Consider the following 14,900-nt stretch of genomic DNA (forward strand, 5'->3'; position numbering starts at 1 on the left):
CATGAAGGGCTGTTGAAATTTATTGAAGGCCTTTTCTGCATCTATTGAGTTAATCATGTGGTGTTTGTTAATGGTTCTGTTTATGTGATGGATTACGTTTATTGATTTGGATATGTTGAATCAGCCTTGCATCCCAGGGATGAAGCTGACTTGATTGTGGTGGATAAGCATTTTGATGTGCTACTGGATTCAGTTTGCCAGTATTTTATTGAGTATTTTTGCATCAATCATCATCAGGGATATTGGCCTGAAATGTTCTTTTTCTGTTGTGTCTCTGCCAGGTTTTGTTATCAGAATGATGGTGGCCTCATAAAATGAGTTATGAAGGAGTCCCTCTTTTTGTATTGATTGGAGTGGTTTCAGAAGGAATGGTACCAGCTTTTCTTTGTGCATCTGGTAGAATTCAGTTGTGAATCCATCTGGTTCTGGGCTTTTTTTTGTTGGTAGGCTATTAATTACTGCCTCAATTTCAGAACTTGCTATTGGTCTATTCAGGGATTCGACTTCTTCCTGGTTTAGTATTAGGAGGGTGTATGTGTCCAGGAATTTATCATTTTCCTCCAGATTTTCTAGTTTATTTGCATAGAAGCATTTGTAGTATTCTCTGATGGTAGTTTGTATTTCTGTGGGGTAAGTGTTGATCTCCCCTTTATCATTTTTATTGTGTTTATTTGATTCTTCTCTCTTTTCTTCTTTACTAGTCTGGCTAGCAGTCTATCTATTTTGCCATCATTTTTTCTAATCCTATATCTCACCTATCCCCATCTGCTGAGACTCTTCCACTGTACTCTCTGAAACTCACACTCAACCACAGGTAAACTCCCCTCAGTTCACAAACTATTCTGAGAATGTTCCCTTCACCTCCTTGCTCTAAGGTAGTTATTCTCAAATTTGGCTGCACTTCAGAATCATCCAAAGCTTAAAACAAACAAACAAACAAACAAACAAACAAAATACAGGTCCATGGCTCCTACCTCCAGAGGTGGTTATTTAATTAGTCTGGGATATGGTCTACGCATCTGCGGTCAAGTTTGGGAACTACTTCTCTAAAGGAACACTGGCTCTCTCCTAAGGACATTACTTGCCCAACAACTCAGAAGCAGATAATTTCTATCCCACTCTCCTTGTACCAATGGGCCTGGATGTGGGGTAGATTTTCCTCCTTGCTCATCATCACTGCTTCCAAATAATTCTCTCTCCCTGCTTCCTAAAATATACTAGCTTTTATTCTCATGTCATCAGATAATATTAATTATATCCTTTCTGTTAATAGCTGTACTAGTCCATTCTTGCATTTCTATTAATGTAAAGAAACACCTGAGACTGGGTAATTTATAAGAAAAGAGGTTTAATTGGCTCATGGTTCCACAGGATGTATAGGAAGCATGGTGGCATCTGCTTCTGGGGAGGCCTCAGGAGGCTTCCAATCATGGCAGAAGGCAAAGAGGGAGCAGGCATGTCACATGGCAAAAGCAGGAGCAAGAGAGCAAGGCGAGAGGTACCCCACATTTTTAAATGACCAGATCTCACAAGAACTCACTATCACGAGGACAGTACCAAGGGGAGTGGTGCTAAACCATTCATGAGAAATCCATCTCCATGATCCAATCACCTTTCACCAGGCCCTATGTCCAACACTGGGGATTACATTTCAACATAAGATTTGGGCAGGCACACACATCCAAACCATATCAATAGTCATGGGCCATTCAGTACCCCTGGGTCATTCATTTTCCTTCCTTCTTTGAAGATTTTTGCCTCTGGATTGCTGTTATTCTCTCTAATACTACTTTTGCCAATTTTTTTGTGATTTCCATATCCTCTTAGATGATATTTCTGATGTTCTGACTTCCCAGTTCCCTGAACTTCTCTCCTCTCATGATTCTGTCCTTCACACTACCTCAGCCCTCACTTGTATGGTCATACCCTAGTTTTTGCCATTATTATAAAAAATTACAACTATCTGTAATTTCAGCTCTCCAACATCATCTTCTATATTTCCAGCTTATTCCCTCTAGAGCTCAAAATCCAACAGTGCTTTGATGGCAGCACATTATAATCCATCGATTTTTGTCATCTTCTGATTGGCCTTCACCCTCCTCCTTCCATGCGCTCATTTTCCTTCTCATTCAGCTTAAATTTCAATTGCATACACCCTTAATGTCATGCCCATTCTCTCACATGATTGTACTCTCTTGGTCAAATTACAGCCTTGGTTAAATCTCTCTCCCCAGAGAAAAACTCAGGCCAACTGATCTCATTTCAAATTCATGGTCACTAACTTTAACTGGGCTGTTAATTCTATCAAGAAATCACACTATATTCCTTCGGTCCACTCTCATATACTATTTCATAACTTCTCCTGCCTTATCAAATCACACATCTACCCCATTGCTCCCTGACTCACCAAGAAAATTGAAACAATTTGGGAAGAATTTCCACTATCTCTTATCACTTTCATACACCTACTGCATCTTTGCTGGTATATATGACCTTCTCCCCTATTACTAGAAGTAAACTGATTGTGCTTCTAATTAACACAAACTTCTTACTTTAGTCACTAAATCCCATCCTCTTTTGACTAGCTAGGACATTGCTCCACTCTTTTACCTGTTGTTAATGTTTCCCTCCGTATTAGCTCATTCTCATTAGCATACAAACATACTGTTGTTTCTTCCATCTGAACAAGATCCTCCCTTGACTCTACTTCCCCTGGAGATCCCACTTCATTTCTTTCCTTTCCTGTACAACACAACTCATTGAAAGAATTGCCTATACATACTGTCTCCAATAATCTCTCCTCCTAAGTGAGTGGGATTTCTTTGAGCCCACTCCAACCAGGCTTCTGCTTCCAGTACTCCACTGAAACTCTTTTATGAAGGCAAATCATGATCTGTCTATTGCTGAATTCAATGGTCAACTCTCACTCCTCATTTTTCTTGATCCATCAGCAGCATCTGACACTTTGGATCTTTCTCTCTGCCCTGAAAAATTTTCCACTTTTACTCCAAGACGCCCTACTTGCTGATTTTCCTCTTTCCTCTCAAACTGTTCATTCTCATTCTTCATTGCTGAGTCCTCCTCATCCTCCCAGTCACTCAGTGCTGGAATTACCCAGGGCTTAGTCCTTGGACCTCTTATCTTTTCTATCTAAATTTGCTTTCTTCATGATTTTACTGGATTTCAAGGACTTTAAATAGCATCTATATACATGTGACTTCCAAACTGATAACTCCATCCCAGACCTCTTCCCTGAACTCTAGACTCATATTCAAATGCCAAAGTTTCAGATTCAAATCTGAAACTTCCTGTGCAGAGCTATATTTCTGGTTTCCACTTGTCTAAGCATCTGAAACTTCCTGTACAAAACTATATTTCTAGTTTCCACTTGTCTACTCTCCACCTATAGTCTTCTCCATCTCAGTAAATGACAACCCATTTCCCATTTGCTCAGGCAAACAACCTTGGAGTCAGGCTTAGCAAATCTCTTTCTCACATATCCCACATTCAACCTGCCATCAAATACAATGAGCTCTTCTACACAATTTATACAAAATCTTAGCACTTTCCCCCCACCAGCACTATTATTGCCTGATATGGTTTTGCTCTGTGCCCCCACCCAAATCTCATATTGTAGCTCCCATAATTCCCATGTGTTGTGGGAGGGACCCAGTGAGAGATGGTTGAATCATGGGGGCAGGTCTTTCACATGCTGTTCTCATGATAGTGAATGGGTCTCACGAGACTGATGGTTTTTAAAACACAAGATTCTCTGCACAAGCTCTCTCTTTGCCTGGTGCCATCCATGTAAGATGTGACTTGCTCCTCCTTGCCTTCCGCCATGATCGTGAGGCCTCTCCAGCCACGTGGAACTATGAATCCAATTAAACTTCTTTCTTTTGTAAATTGTCCAGTCTCAGGTATGTCTTTATCAGCAGCATGAAAACAGACTAATACACTGCCCTAATCCAAGTCACCATTATCTCTTGTCTGGATTACACAGAGCTACCTAGTTTGGTCCCTCTTTCTTTCTAGAGGTTCACATTGACTCAGAAACAGGGAAGTAAATAAAGAACTGCTGACGAAGGAAAGGATTCCTCCACTTTCTCTGTTTAACCCAATCACTGTCAATATAATAAAACTAAAACTGTCTTTAAGTACATAGAGATGGAATTTTTTTAAAAGACGTAATGACATTTTTAAATGTTAATAAATAAAGTTATTCACATATATTTATTAAGTACCTAATATATGAAGATTCAGATCACCATAAATAATGAAAAAATATCCAAAAGAAAACAAATATCATTTTCCTAAAATTCGCTCTTATTTTTAAAATTCCTTGAAAGATCTTTTAAGTAAAAAGCCAAGTTTTTAAAAAGTAAAAAAGAATATTTGGGAAAATTCAGAAAAAGCATAATGAGAAAGGATTGGCCTTTCCACATGTAAAAACATATGCTACAACAGATTAAAACAATATGGTACCAGAGCATGGAACACTAGAGCATGGAATAGGTGGATAAATCTTTGGAGTAAACTAGAAAACCCAGAAGTAGATTCAAATATTATAGGATAAAAGTGACATTTCATATCATAGGGTAAAATAGCTTGTTCAATTAATGGTTGTTTACTCATTATCTCTCAGTTAGGAAACCATTTATATCTATTCTACTCTGTGATACTAAGCCTGAGATTCTGCAAATTACATTTCCCAGGCTCCTGTACTAGCTGCTTTCTGTTGGGTTCTGCTAACTGGAGTCAGTAGAGGAATGTTAAAAGGTGGGATGGGGAGAAAGATTTCCTTTCTACTTTGTCCTGTTTCTGACAATGTTGCTCCAGTAGCAGCAGTTTGCTGCAGCTCTTGGTTCTTCAGGCCTCCCACAACTAGCCTCATCAAGCTCCCTCAGAGGTACTAGCAGAGGCTGGGCAGTAAGCCCTCTGCAGAGGAATTCCTCCTCTATAGTCCTATGCACTAGTCATCTTATGTCTTCCCTTTGTTTCCTCAGCCCTAGAGGTGATAGCTGCTTCTTGCAGTTACCATCTCTGGTTACTTCAGCATTCTCCTTTCACTCTTTTAGGCTTCTAACATCTGTGTAACCAAATCCCTATTAACTCCTTTCTGTTTGAAATATCTAGTGCACTTCCTGTTTTCCTGACTAGACCCTGACTGCTATGAACAGCCATCCACAAAAAAGTAAAGTAGCTCACTTTAGGATGAATTTCAGATGGGTTAAATATTTAAATAAGAAAACCTGGGGGAAAAAAGTACTAGAAGAAAATGTGAAAGAAATTTTGTATAATCTAAGAGTGGGAAGGCCTCTCTAATTTTAATCCACATCAGAAGCCATAAAACAAAAATTGATGTCTGACTAATAATAGTAATAATAAATTCTGCATAACAAAAAGTGCCAAAAGTGAAGTCAAAATAAAAATAATGATAGGAAAAAATATTTGATTTACAGCTTGTATCAAAGAGAACTAATTTGTTATACAAAAAGCTCTCATTAATCAATAAAAGACCAACAATTCAATGGAAAAACAGGCAAAGATAAGAACAGACTAATCACAGAAAAAGCAATACAAATGTCTCTAACAACATTTGAAAAGATGTTCAACCTTACTCATAAGAGAAATGTAAATTAAAACTACTGGAAAATACCCATTTCACCTATCAGATTGGCAAAGGAATTACAGCACTGAATTGGTAAAACAACTGATAATGTACTGTGTTGGCAGGAATGTGAGAAACCAGGCCTATGAAGGGCAACTTTGCAAAATCTATCGCAAATTTATATACCATTTGACCCAGCAATTTCAATTCTGGGAATTTAATGAAGAGAAATACTCCTACATGTGTGATAATATATATGTATAATATATTAATGGAGCATTGATTGTGATAGCAAAAAACTGGGTACAACTTAAATGTCCTGCAACAGGAGACTGCACTATGTACCCAAATATCATACACTCTGAAGTCATTGAAATGAATGTAAAATCTCTATGTGTACTAATAGGGAAAAATTTCCAAGCCATATTTGATATCAGAAAAAGGCTGATTTCAGTACAATATATATATAATATGCTCTCATTTGTGTAAAAAACAAAAAATATAGTATACGCTTCCATATATTATACCCTTCTGGAACTTTTAAACCATATGTGTGAATTAACCATTCAAAATTTAAACTAAAATAGTTTTAACATAATTTTTTTTTTCTTTTTTTTGAGACGGAGTCTCGCTCTGTCACCCAGGTGGGAGTGCAGTGGTACGATCTTGGCTCACTGCAACCTCCACTTTCTGGGTTCAAGCCATTCTCCTGCCTCAGCCTCCTGAGTAACTGGGATTACAGGCACCCGCCACCATGCCCGGCTAATTTTGTATTTTTAGTAGAGACAGGGTTTCACCATGCAGCCAGGCTGGTCTCAAACTCCTGACCTCAAGTGATCCATCCTCCTCGACTTCCCAAAGTGCTGGCATTACAGGTGTGAGCCACCACACCAGGCCAAAAATTTTTAAATATATAAACTTTACCCCTAGAATTCTATTTTGGTGTTTTGCCTAATTTTTGAACACAAGTTTACTACTGAATTAGAGCATCGTTCCATCCATACAGTTGTCTTGTTTTATAATTACAACATGATTCCTGAGCATGTGATTACAATAAGACTGTACCTTGGAAAAGATATTGTAGTGACACTTTACCAAAAAATAAAAGTTTCCGAACACCTGGACAGAACGGAAGTTCTCTCCCCTGAGTCCTTGATGAAATATGCAAGCAAGTTATTTTATGACAAATAATCGAATAAGCTTTTAAGCACTAGCTTAACAGTAGGTGTTTGTATGGGGAGTTGCCTTCTCTACCTAATGACCTTGACTTGGATGTGGAAACAACATAAAAAAATAAAGTAGGACAAAAATCCATGAATAGAATAAATGCACTATACACATCAGCCAACCTGGAACACATACAATCTTAGTGTCTTTTCTTTAAAATCATTTGCATAACACATAATGAAAAAGAATACTCTCCAATAAAAAGAGGTTCCCAACATTATTTAAGACGGGAAATATTCAAGGAACTGCAGACAGCTCAGTATGACAGGATCATAAATTGAGGAGATGTAGTGAAAGATAAGGCTGAAGTGGTGAGCAGTGGTGAGCAGGGGTCAGCCCATGAAAGCCCAAGCAGAAGACAGACTTGATCAGTTTTGTATTTTAAAAAGCTAACTCTTGCTGTGATCTGGGGAATTAGCCAAAGGGGGACAAGACTACAGGAAGGGCATACCAGTTAAGAGTCTGTTGAAATAAACCATGTGAGTGGTGGTGAGGATGCCTGAAGTAAAGCGGTGGCAGTGGAGATCATGTCTCTCCAGCTATGTGAGGTCAGGGACTCTGTGGCTTACTCTTTTACATTCTCTCCATTGCCTGGCATTCCGTAATTGCCTGTCAATTATACCCTTGTTAGTTGAATCCACTATCACGTGATGGTAGATAATAAATAAGAATGGCCAGCCTGTTGATCTCCTGTCTGCTGTAGGTAGACAACAGTGTGGTATCTGTGAAGATAATTGCAATAAGGCAGTGATACTCAAGAGGGAATGGGATCTTAATAACCACCTGTGTCCTGTCTCACAGGCTACAAAGGGAAGCCTATGTCTCTTAAACAATTAGTTCTGGAGTGAGAAAGTGCAGTGTTTAAAGCTTCCCATGCTCAGCTCTTCAGTGACCCTATTAGTGTCTCCCAGTCAGCATTTGTAAGATTCTTTTCAAAGAAGGTCTTTGCTCAGGTATTTTGTAGTCAATATACTGGGCACTTCAGGCTGACACGTTATGTCAAACCATCTATAAGTAAGTCATGTTATGTTCTCACTCATAGGTGGGAATTGAGCAACGAAAACACATGGACACAGGAAGGGGAACATCACACACCGGGGCCTGTTGTGGGGTGGGGGGAGGGGGGAGGGATAGCATTAGGAGATATACCTAATGTTAAATGACGAGTTGATGGGGGCAGAACACCAACATGGCACATGTATACATATGTAACTAACCTGCACGTTGTGCACATGTACCCTAAAACTTAAAGTATAATAAAAAAAAGTAGTTTGATTAAAAATAAATAAATAAAGACTTATTCAGTACCCAACATAAAGTACCTATTTAATAAATATAAAAAATTCTAAAAAAAAAATAAGTCATGTTAGATATTGCAAAGATTACATATATGGCTCACACTCTGCATGCAACATTGATCTTATCAGCACTCACATGCTTATCCTTTCTAAACTCAAAGCCAGGAATTTACATTCCATTAAAGAAAGAAAAAGGCATGCATAGTTTGATTACTTCAGAACACAACTCATCTTACACATTGTTTTCAGGTTAAAAAAGTTTGCTAATTAAATATATATGTGTATATATATATATATATATACAGATTTTTTTACATAACATATAAGACACACACACACACACACGTGTACATATATATATATATAATTCCAAGTTGGCAGGAATTACAACATCCCATCTCAGGGCAGACCCATTTAAAGTTCAAAAACAGTAATGTTAAGATCCCTTTCCTTCCACTCTTCAAGGATCACTCACTTTCATTGGTGCAAATATGTGTTTTGAGCCTGTGAGACGGATTCCTTCATCTGCTGAGGAACATGCAAAATCTTGGTTTATAGCTGATTTTCTCATAAATGAGCTGATCCTCATAGAACCATAGACTTGCAAATGTACTTTCATTATTTCTATTTTTTGAAGGGCAAAGGGACAGCCCAGAGACTGCTAAAATTTGTGCACATTGTTTCATGTTTATTTTCAGGCTCTTGATGAAGAAATGTTTAACATCAGAGTAAGTGTTCTAGAGATTAATGGCTGCTGTTTGGAAAGGTCCATAGACGTCCTTTCCTGCCAATACAAATATATACATTGTTGAAGCACAAGACTATATCCACAGATAGGATTACATGTTAACTGAAAAGATTCAAGGTACAGTGTTCTTATTTCATCAAAGTGATGTCCTCTTTTGATTATGCACTATCACAGTGAAAGAATTCCAACAATTTTCATCAGTACCCTGCTTTCTCTCTTAAATACAGAGTTTGGAAAAAATATTTCTCTGTTGACAGCCATATGATATGAGTCACTTTGAGCCCTTGATTGTTTTGAAGCTGGTCTATGACGGGTTGACATAGTAATTATGAGGTCGTTTTAAATCCCAGCTGGGCCAGTTAGTTTTGCAAAGAAACATATTCCACTACCTTGTCTGCATTTGTAACCTTGCCTGCAAACCTAAAGATACTGCAGGTCACATGAGCTTCAGAACAAACCCTCCATCACCACTACACTAGTAGAGGTCTCCTGAGGATCACTGAGGCCGAAAGGAGGGAAGATCATGAGGAAGGAAGAACCTAAGAAGGGGCCGTCTGTATCTATAAAAGTATTAGCCCAGTGACTTTCAAGAGTGTCCCTGAAACTGTTCAGAAGAGAGAATAGAATAAAAAAGAGGCTAAAGGTTGCACTAGGCACTTGTAAACAATGTCAAGATGCTAAAAGTAATAAGTGATGTGGTACAGTGACATTTCACTAATTTTGGTCAATTAAAATTTAAATTCACTATGGTCTCAACATGCTGGTCTACATTTTATTCTTAAAAACATTTAATAACTATCTTTTAAAAAGTTTTACATGAATAGTGTAAGCCAGCAAAATGCTCCTAACTTAAAGTGAAATTTATCTTTTTTTGTAACCACTCAGACTGCATCTTCCCCTTCTTATTCTCCCAAAGGAAGAGAAGATGGGCCATCAATGAAAAATGGTGGTTACAATGAAGCAACCGATTTCACAGCTAAGGTGAGAGCACTGCACTTCCTCCTCATGCTTTCTGGTACACTCCATGTTCAGAGAAACTTCTCTAGCAACCAACTACGAAAATGGCTCCTCAAAGTATAGAATTTTACTTTATTTTTCAATGTTTTTCAATCACCAGTTTGACAATGGCATTGGCCCATGTCACCACTGACTTTATTACAATTGATTTCTATTGTTCAGGTTGTTAAACTCCCACTAAGAAGCATGAAAAAGAGCAAGATGCACTTGAGGAGATAAAGCAGACCTTTGAAGGGAAACCAAACATCAGTTCAAGTTGTAACTTAGAGACCAGAAAAGATATTACAAGTTTTTGTGAATTTTTAAATGTGCTCTTTTGTATGGAAAAAATAAATCCTGTTGGCAAACAATTGATGTTTCCTCTTCTTATCTGTGGAATCGGATTCTCTTTTCCCGTGAGTTTGCTCCTCAACTTGGACTGCTAAGACAATAGCAGCACATTATTTTACTACCATACAATAGGCCATTAATATACATTTGTTGGTTTTTTGTGATTTAAAATCATTAGCTTTCAGTCTTTAGCATAAAGTGGAATTATTTAAAAACAAAATGTGAAAACAACGGGATGCCACAGATTTTGGAGATTCATGCTGAAACAAAAGGTCACTGGGTTTGGGGTCAGAAGAGCATGATACACCTTACAAGGAGGTGCTCTTAACGGAGTTTACTTAAACCCTCTGGGCTTCCATTCAGACCTCATCTAACCTTTTAGGGTTACTGTGATTATTAAATAAAATAATGAAAATCCTGGCATATATTAGGCAGCACAAGAAGGTCACATGGGCAACACGGATATTATTTTTCTTTTGTCATTTCATATGTTATTTGTTTTTAATCTTTGTATTATGAAAAAGTTTTAAACATACATCAAAGTAACCTGAAGAGTATAATGCACCATCTATCTCTTCATATGCTTTTTTCGAAAAGGAGGGGTTGGAGCCTTTTAAAGGAAATTCCAGGCATCCTATCATTTCACCCAGCAATCAGGACATTAAGATGACAGTGTTCTCAGAGCAGGAACCCATCTGGTTCCTGGCTGAGAGACAGCTCTGCCACTAATACTGGCACATCTGTGGAAAAAATAGGTAAAGTGATGCAGGCGTTAGGCACTGTGACAGGTAGAAAACAAATCAGAGTGTTCATCGTGACCTGCTTCCTGTTTCCTTGGAACAGCCTCACTCTTGGTCGCTATGCTGAAGGTTCCACCAAAGCCAACCCTTTGCATTTAACATGCAATACTTTAGAAAAAAATTGAACTGGAAATATGCCTTTTATTTAAAAAAGAAAACCCAGTTTATACTTGCCAATTGCAACTACAAAGTAATTTTCAAAAAGCACCTATCAAAGTGCTTTATAGACGCTGTCTATTCTCAAGAAGTTGTTAACTTAAAATAGTTCTTTAAAAGACAAACATGGACAAGTACAAGTCTTGTTAAAAATAGTCAATTTAGAAAAAGATGGAGATGAATTTACCTAAGTGAGGCTATAGTTACCTGAACAGAATGGAGGGAGGAAAGAAGAGCATGTATACAGTCAGGAGAAGGTTAGAAAAAGGTGACCCAAATATTTCATGTCTATATTCCCTAGAGGGTAGGGACCTTTCTGATAATAATTCCATGCCTAAAGAACCGCAGGAGCTTTGATCAATCTAGCTCCCTTAATTTGGAAAGTTTCCAGGCCCCCCAACAGTCTGGTGCTAAAGGCCATGGGAGATTCAGGGATGGGGGAGGGAAGGGTAGGAGATATGTTAGTATGGGAAGGCAGTAGGATCAAGTCAACAGAAGTAGCTTTGACAAAAAGAGACACTTTACTTTTAGTGAAAGGGGAAGTAAAGAAAGTTGAGGCAATGAAGAGAGTATTTTTGTTGTGGAAAGAAGTTGAGAAGATCTCAATCTTATAGGTAAAATACTTCTACATCAAAGCATCTGTGGAAGACAAAGAGAGCAAGGATAGGACTGGAAATTACGAAAGAAGTTTGTACTTAACATCTATAAAGCATTTAAGTGTCCTTTTTCAAAAAAAAAATCAGAACAAAACAAAAAGCCTTTCCCCACCCCTACTATTTCCTTAGATATAGCCCTGCCATCTATCCACAAACTTGTCAAAAGTGAAGTTTACCCAAGCACTTCTGGACACCAGTAGTCTGGTATCAACCCTCGCCATTCCTTGGAAAACACACCTTCTAAATGCCGGCTCAGTAAATAGCCTATTGTCAGTTTTCATTCTCCAGCTTTGCAGCAGCATTGAGAACTATGTCTTCCTGAAATTCTCTCCTTCCCTTGCATCCATGAAACATCTTCATTCTGATCACCTTCCTTTCTCTTTAACCATGTCTTGTTTTCTTCTTTGGCCAGTTCTTTTCTCTCTTACCACCCTTAACCATAGATATTTTCTAAGAGAATCTCCTTGGTGTTAATTTTTCCTTCTATTCTCTTATCCCTTTGCTTCATCCATGGTCTCTTCAGATTAGTACCTTGTTTGTTTTTCTATATCCATTCTGGTCAATACAGTAGCCACTAGCCACAAGTGGTGACTTAAATTTAATTAACATTAAATAAAATTTAAAATTTAGTTCCTCAGTCTTATTAGTTACATTTCAAGAGTTTGCAAACCACATGTGTCTAATGGCTACCCTATAGGACAAGACATATATAGAACATTTCCTTCTTCAAATAAAGTCCTATTGTACAGCACAGGTCTAGACCTTATCTCTCCCAAGCTTCAAATTTGGCAGTGTTCTATATGATATCTCTCCTGGACATCTTCTAGAATCACAAATTCATCATGCCCCAAGTCCTACCCCACTTAACATACATTTCTCATACCAGTTATCTGTACAAACTAATTTTACTTGAAAATGCTCCATGTAAAAAGAGCACATCCCCAAATAATTGGGAAATATTTGTACAGGTAAGTTGTAATATTTATATATAATTTAGTTTACTAAATGGAGACCATTTTCACTGAGGAAAATGTAGGCTGCAGCCATTTAGGGGGAAATCTCCATCTTTCACATATTACCCTTATGTGGTATTTTCCCATGGCCAGATTCCTGTAAAATAATAAAAGGATTTATGAGAGATTTTCTTTATTAATATGTCTTTTTTTACATTTCTCAATAAAACTAAAGTTCTCCCCTACAACACCAATGAGGACATTATTCTCACTGCAGGAAAGCCAACTTTCTGATTCTATTAGGAGTCCTAAAAGTATTCTGCCTGAAACAATGAAAATCAGACAACAAAGCTCTTTGCCAAAATATGAACAATACTACTGGACACATGAGATTCTGAAGCATCGTATTCAACAAAGAATCAGATCTGGTTCTGATTTTAATCAGAAAGCAACCTGTCTCTCTGTTGCCTCCTAAACTTAGCAAAGACATGCCATTCTCAGCACGCTGACCATTTTGATGGTGTGAGGTTTCACTGGGCAGCCTCGCTCAGGGTGACCTCAGCCTGAGATTCTAAAGATGGAGCATATTAAGTGCAGGTGAGTCATCAATTTAAAAAGCCATAGAGAGTAACTAAAAGCCTCATTCTTCAGAAGCACAGGGACTCTACTGGAGGCCTTCCCATGTGACAAATAGAACTCATTTAGAAAAAGAAAAGCCATCTTTAAAGAAAAAAGTGATAAATGGTACCCCTGAAGGATAAGCCTATTGTTCTTGGTTGCACAAGTAATTCCATCTGAACTGATTATCACCATTCCCAACGGAGTTATGACATCTCTTGTTAAAAATGACAGAAAAGTAGAATCATAGTACTGTAGTGGGAATATCATTGTAAATATTTATGACCATTACTGTTAATTCATTAACATTATATATTATGATACTTATACTTTTCCTGTATAATTCAGTATTTTGCATATGTTAAAAATATTAATCTTATGACTGTCTCATAGGGTGTATAAATATTAGAACATTTCAAGATTAATCACCAGTTACTAATAGAGTAACAATGATATGCCTAACCCTTTCCTAGATATAATGAGGCACGTGAAAGATGCAGAAGACACAGCTTCTCTCAGGAAGTTTTTTTGGGCAACAAGGTGTAAGTACATAAAATACTTAGGGAATGTGGGTGTATTAAGTGCTATGGTTCACTTCATGAAGGATCAATGTAGGATTTCATGGCAGGAGAAAGATAAGCATTGGGGAGCAAGTCATTAGGAAATGCTTCACAGAGGAAGTGAGCCTTCAGTGGCCCCTAAAGAAATATTGAATAGGGCCAAGTGTAGTTGTTCATGCCTATAATCCTAGCACTTTGGGAGGCTGAGATGGGAGGATTATTTGAACTCAGGAGTTCAAGACCAGCCTGGGCAACATAGTGAGAACCCATCTCCACAAAAATTCAAAAAAATTAGCCAAGTGTGGTGGTGCATGCCTACAGTCCCAGCTACATAAGGGGCTGAGGCAAGAGGATCCCTTGAGTTCAGGAGATTGAGGCTGCAGTGAGCTGTGCATGTCACTGTGCTCCAGCCTGGGCAACAAAGCAAGACTCTGTCCCACAAAAAAAAAAAAAAAAAAAAGAAAGAAAAAGAAAAAGAAATATTGACTGGTACAGGAGGAAAGTATGGGATAGGACAAAAATAAACACATATCCTGAATTTCCTTGAGAGCCCCAATTTATGTCTTGCAAGTATTTTAAGATTGTATGTGAGTATGGGGAAAAAATGTAGAGACTGCCTGATTAGATAGGAATGGTCATGTTAAGTAGCTCTAAAGATGAGATTTCATAGCTAAGAGGGAGATTTTTCAGACCAGTCTAAGCAATTTAGACTTCTATCTGATAAGGTGCAGGGACCTCTTCTAAATTCCTAAGCAACAGATAAAACGATCAGAGAAATACTTCAGAAAAAGTAGTTTGGCAGCAGTTATCCAGTTATCTACCGACCTTCTAGTCCCCAATGCTCATATTTGTTAGATGACACAGACTTGCACTCCACTCCAAATCCTGCCATAATCCTAGGAGGTTTCAACTTTTAATGGGAGATT

At 37.9% G+C, this 14,900-nt stretch overlaps 1 protein-coding gene and 1 non-coding gene across 2 annotated transcripts in view; both read right to left on the minus strand.

Moving 5' to 3' along the window:
• FILIP1 (filamin A interacting protein 1) overlaps positions 1-14,900 on the minus strand; it is a 137,212-nt gene that overhangs the window by 94,463 nt on the left and 27,849 nt on the right. The gene's annotated exons all lie outside the window — the stretch shown is intronic.
• On the minus strand, positions 9,761-9,968 carry LOC115935044 (small nucleolar RNA U3). The gene has a single exon (XR_004070767.1). It is a non-coding gene; the product is annotated as a small nucleolar RNA U3 (small nucleolar RNA).

This window comes from Gorilla gorilla, chromosome 5, assembly GCF_029281585.2.
Source record: "Gorilla gorilla gorilla isolate KB3781 chromosome 5, NHGRI_mGorGor1-v2.1_pri, whole genome shotgun sequence".
NCBI lineage: Eukaryota > Metazoa > Chordata > Mammalia > Primates > Hominidae > Gorilla > Gorilla gorilla.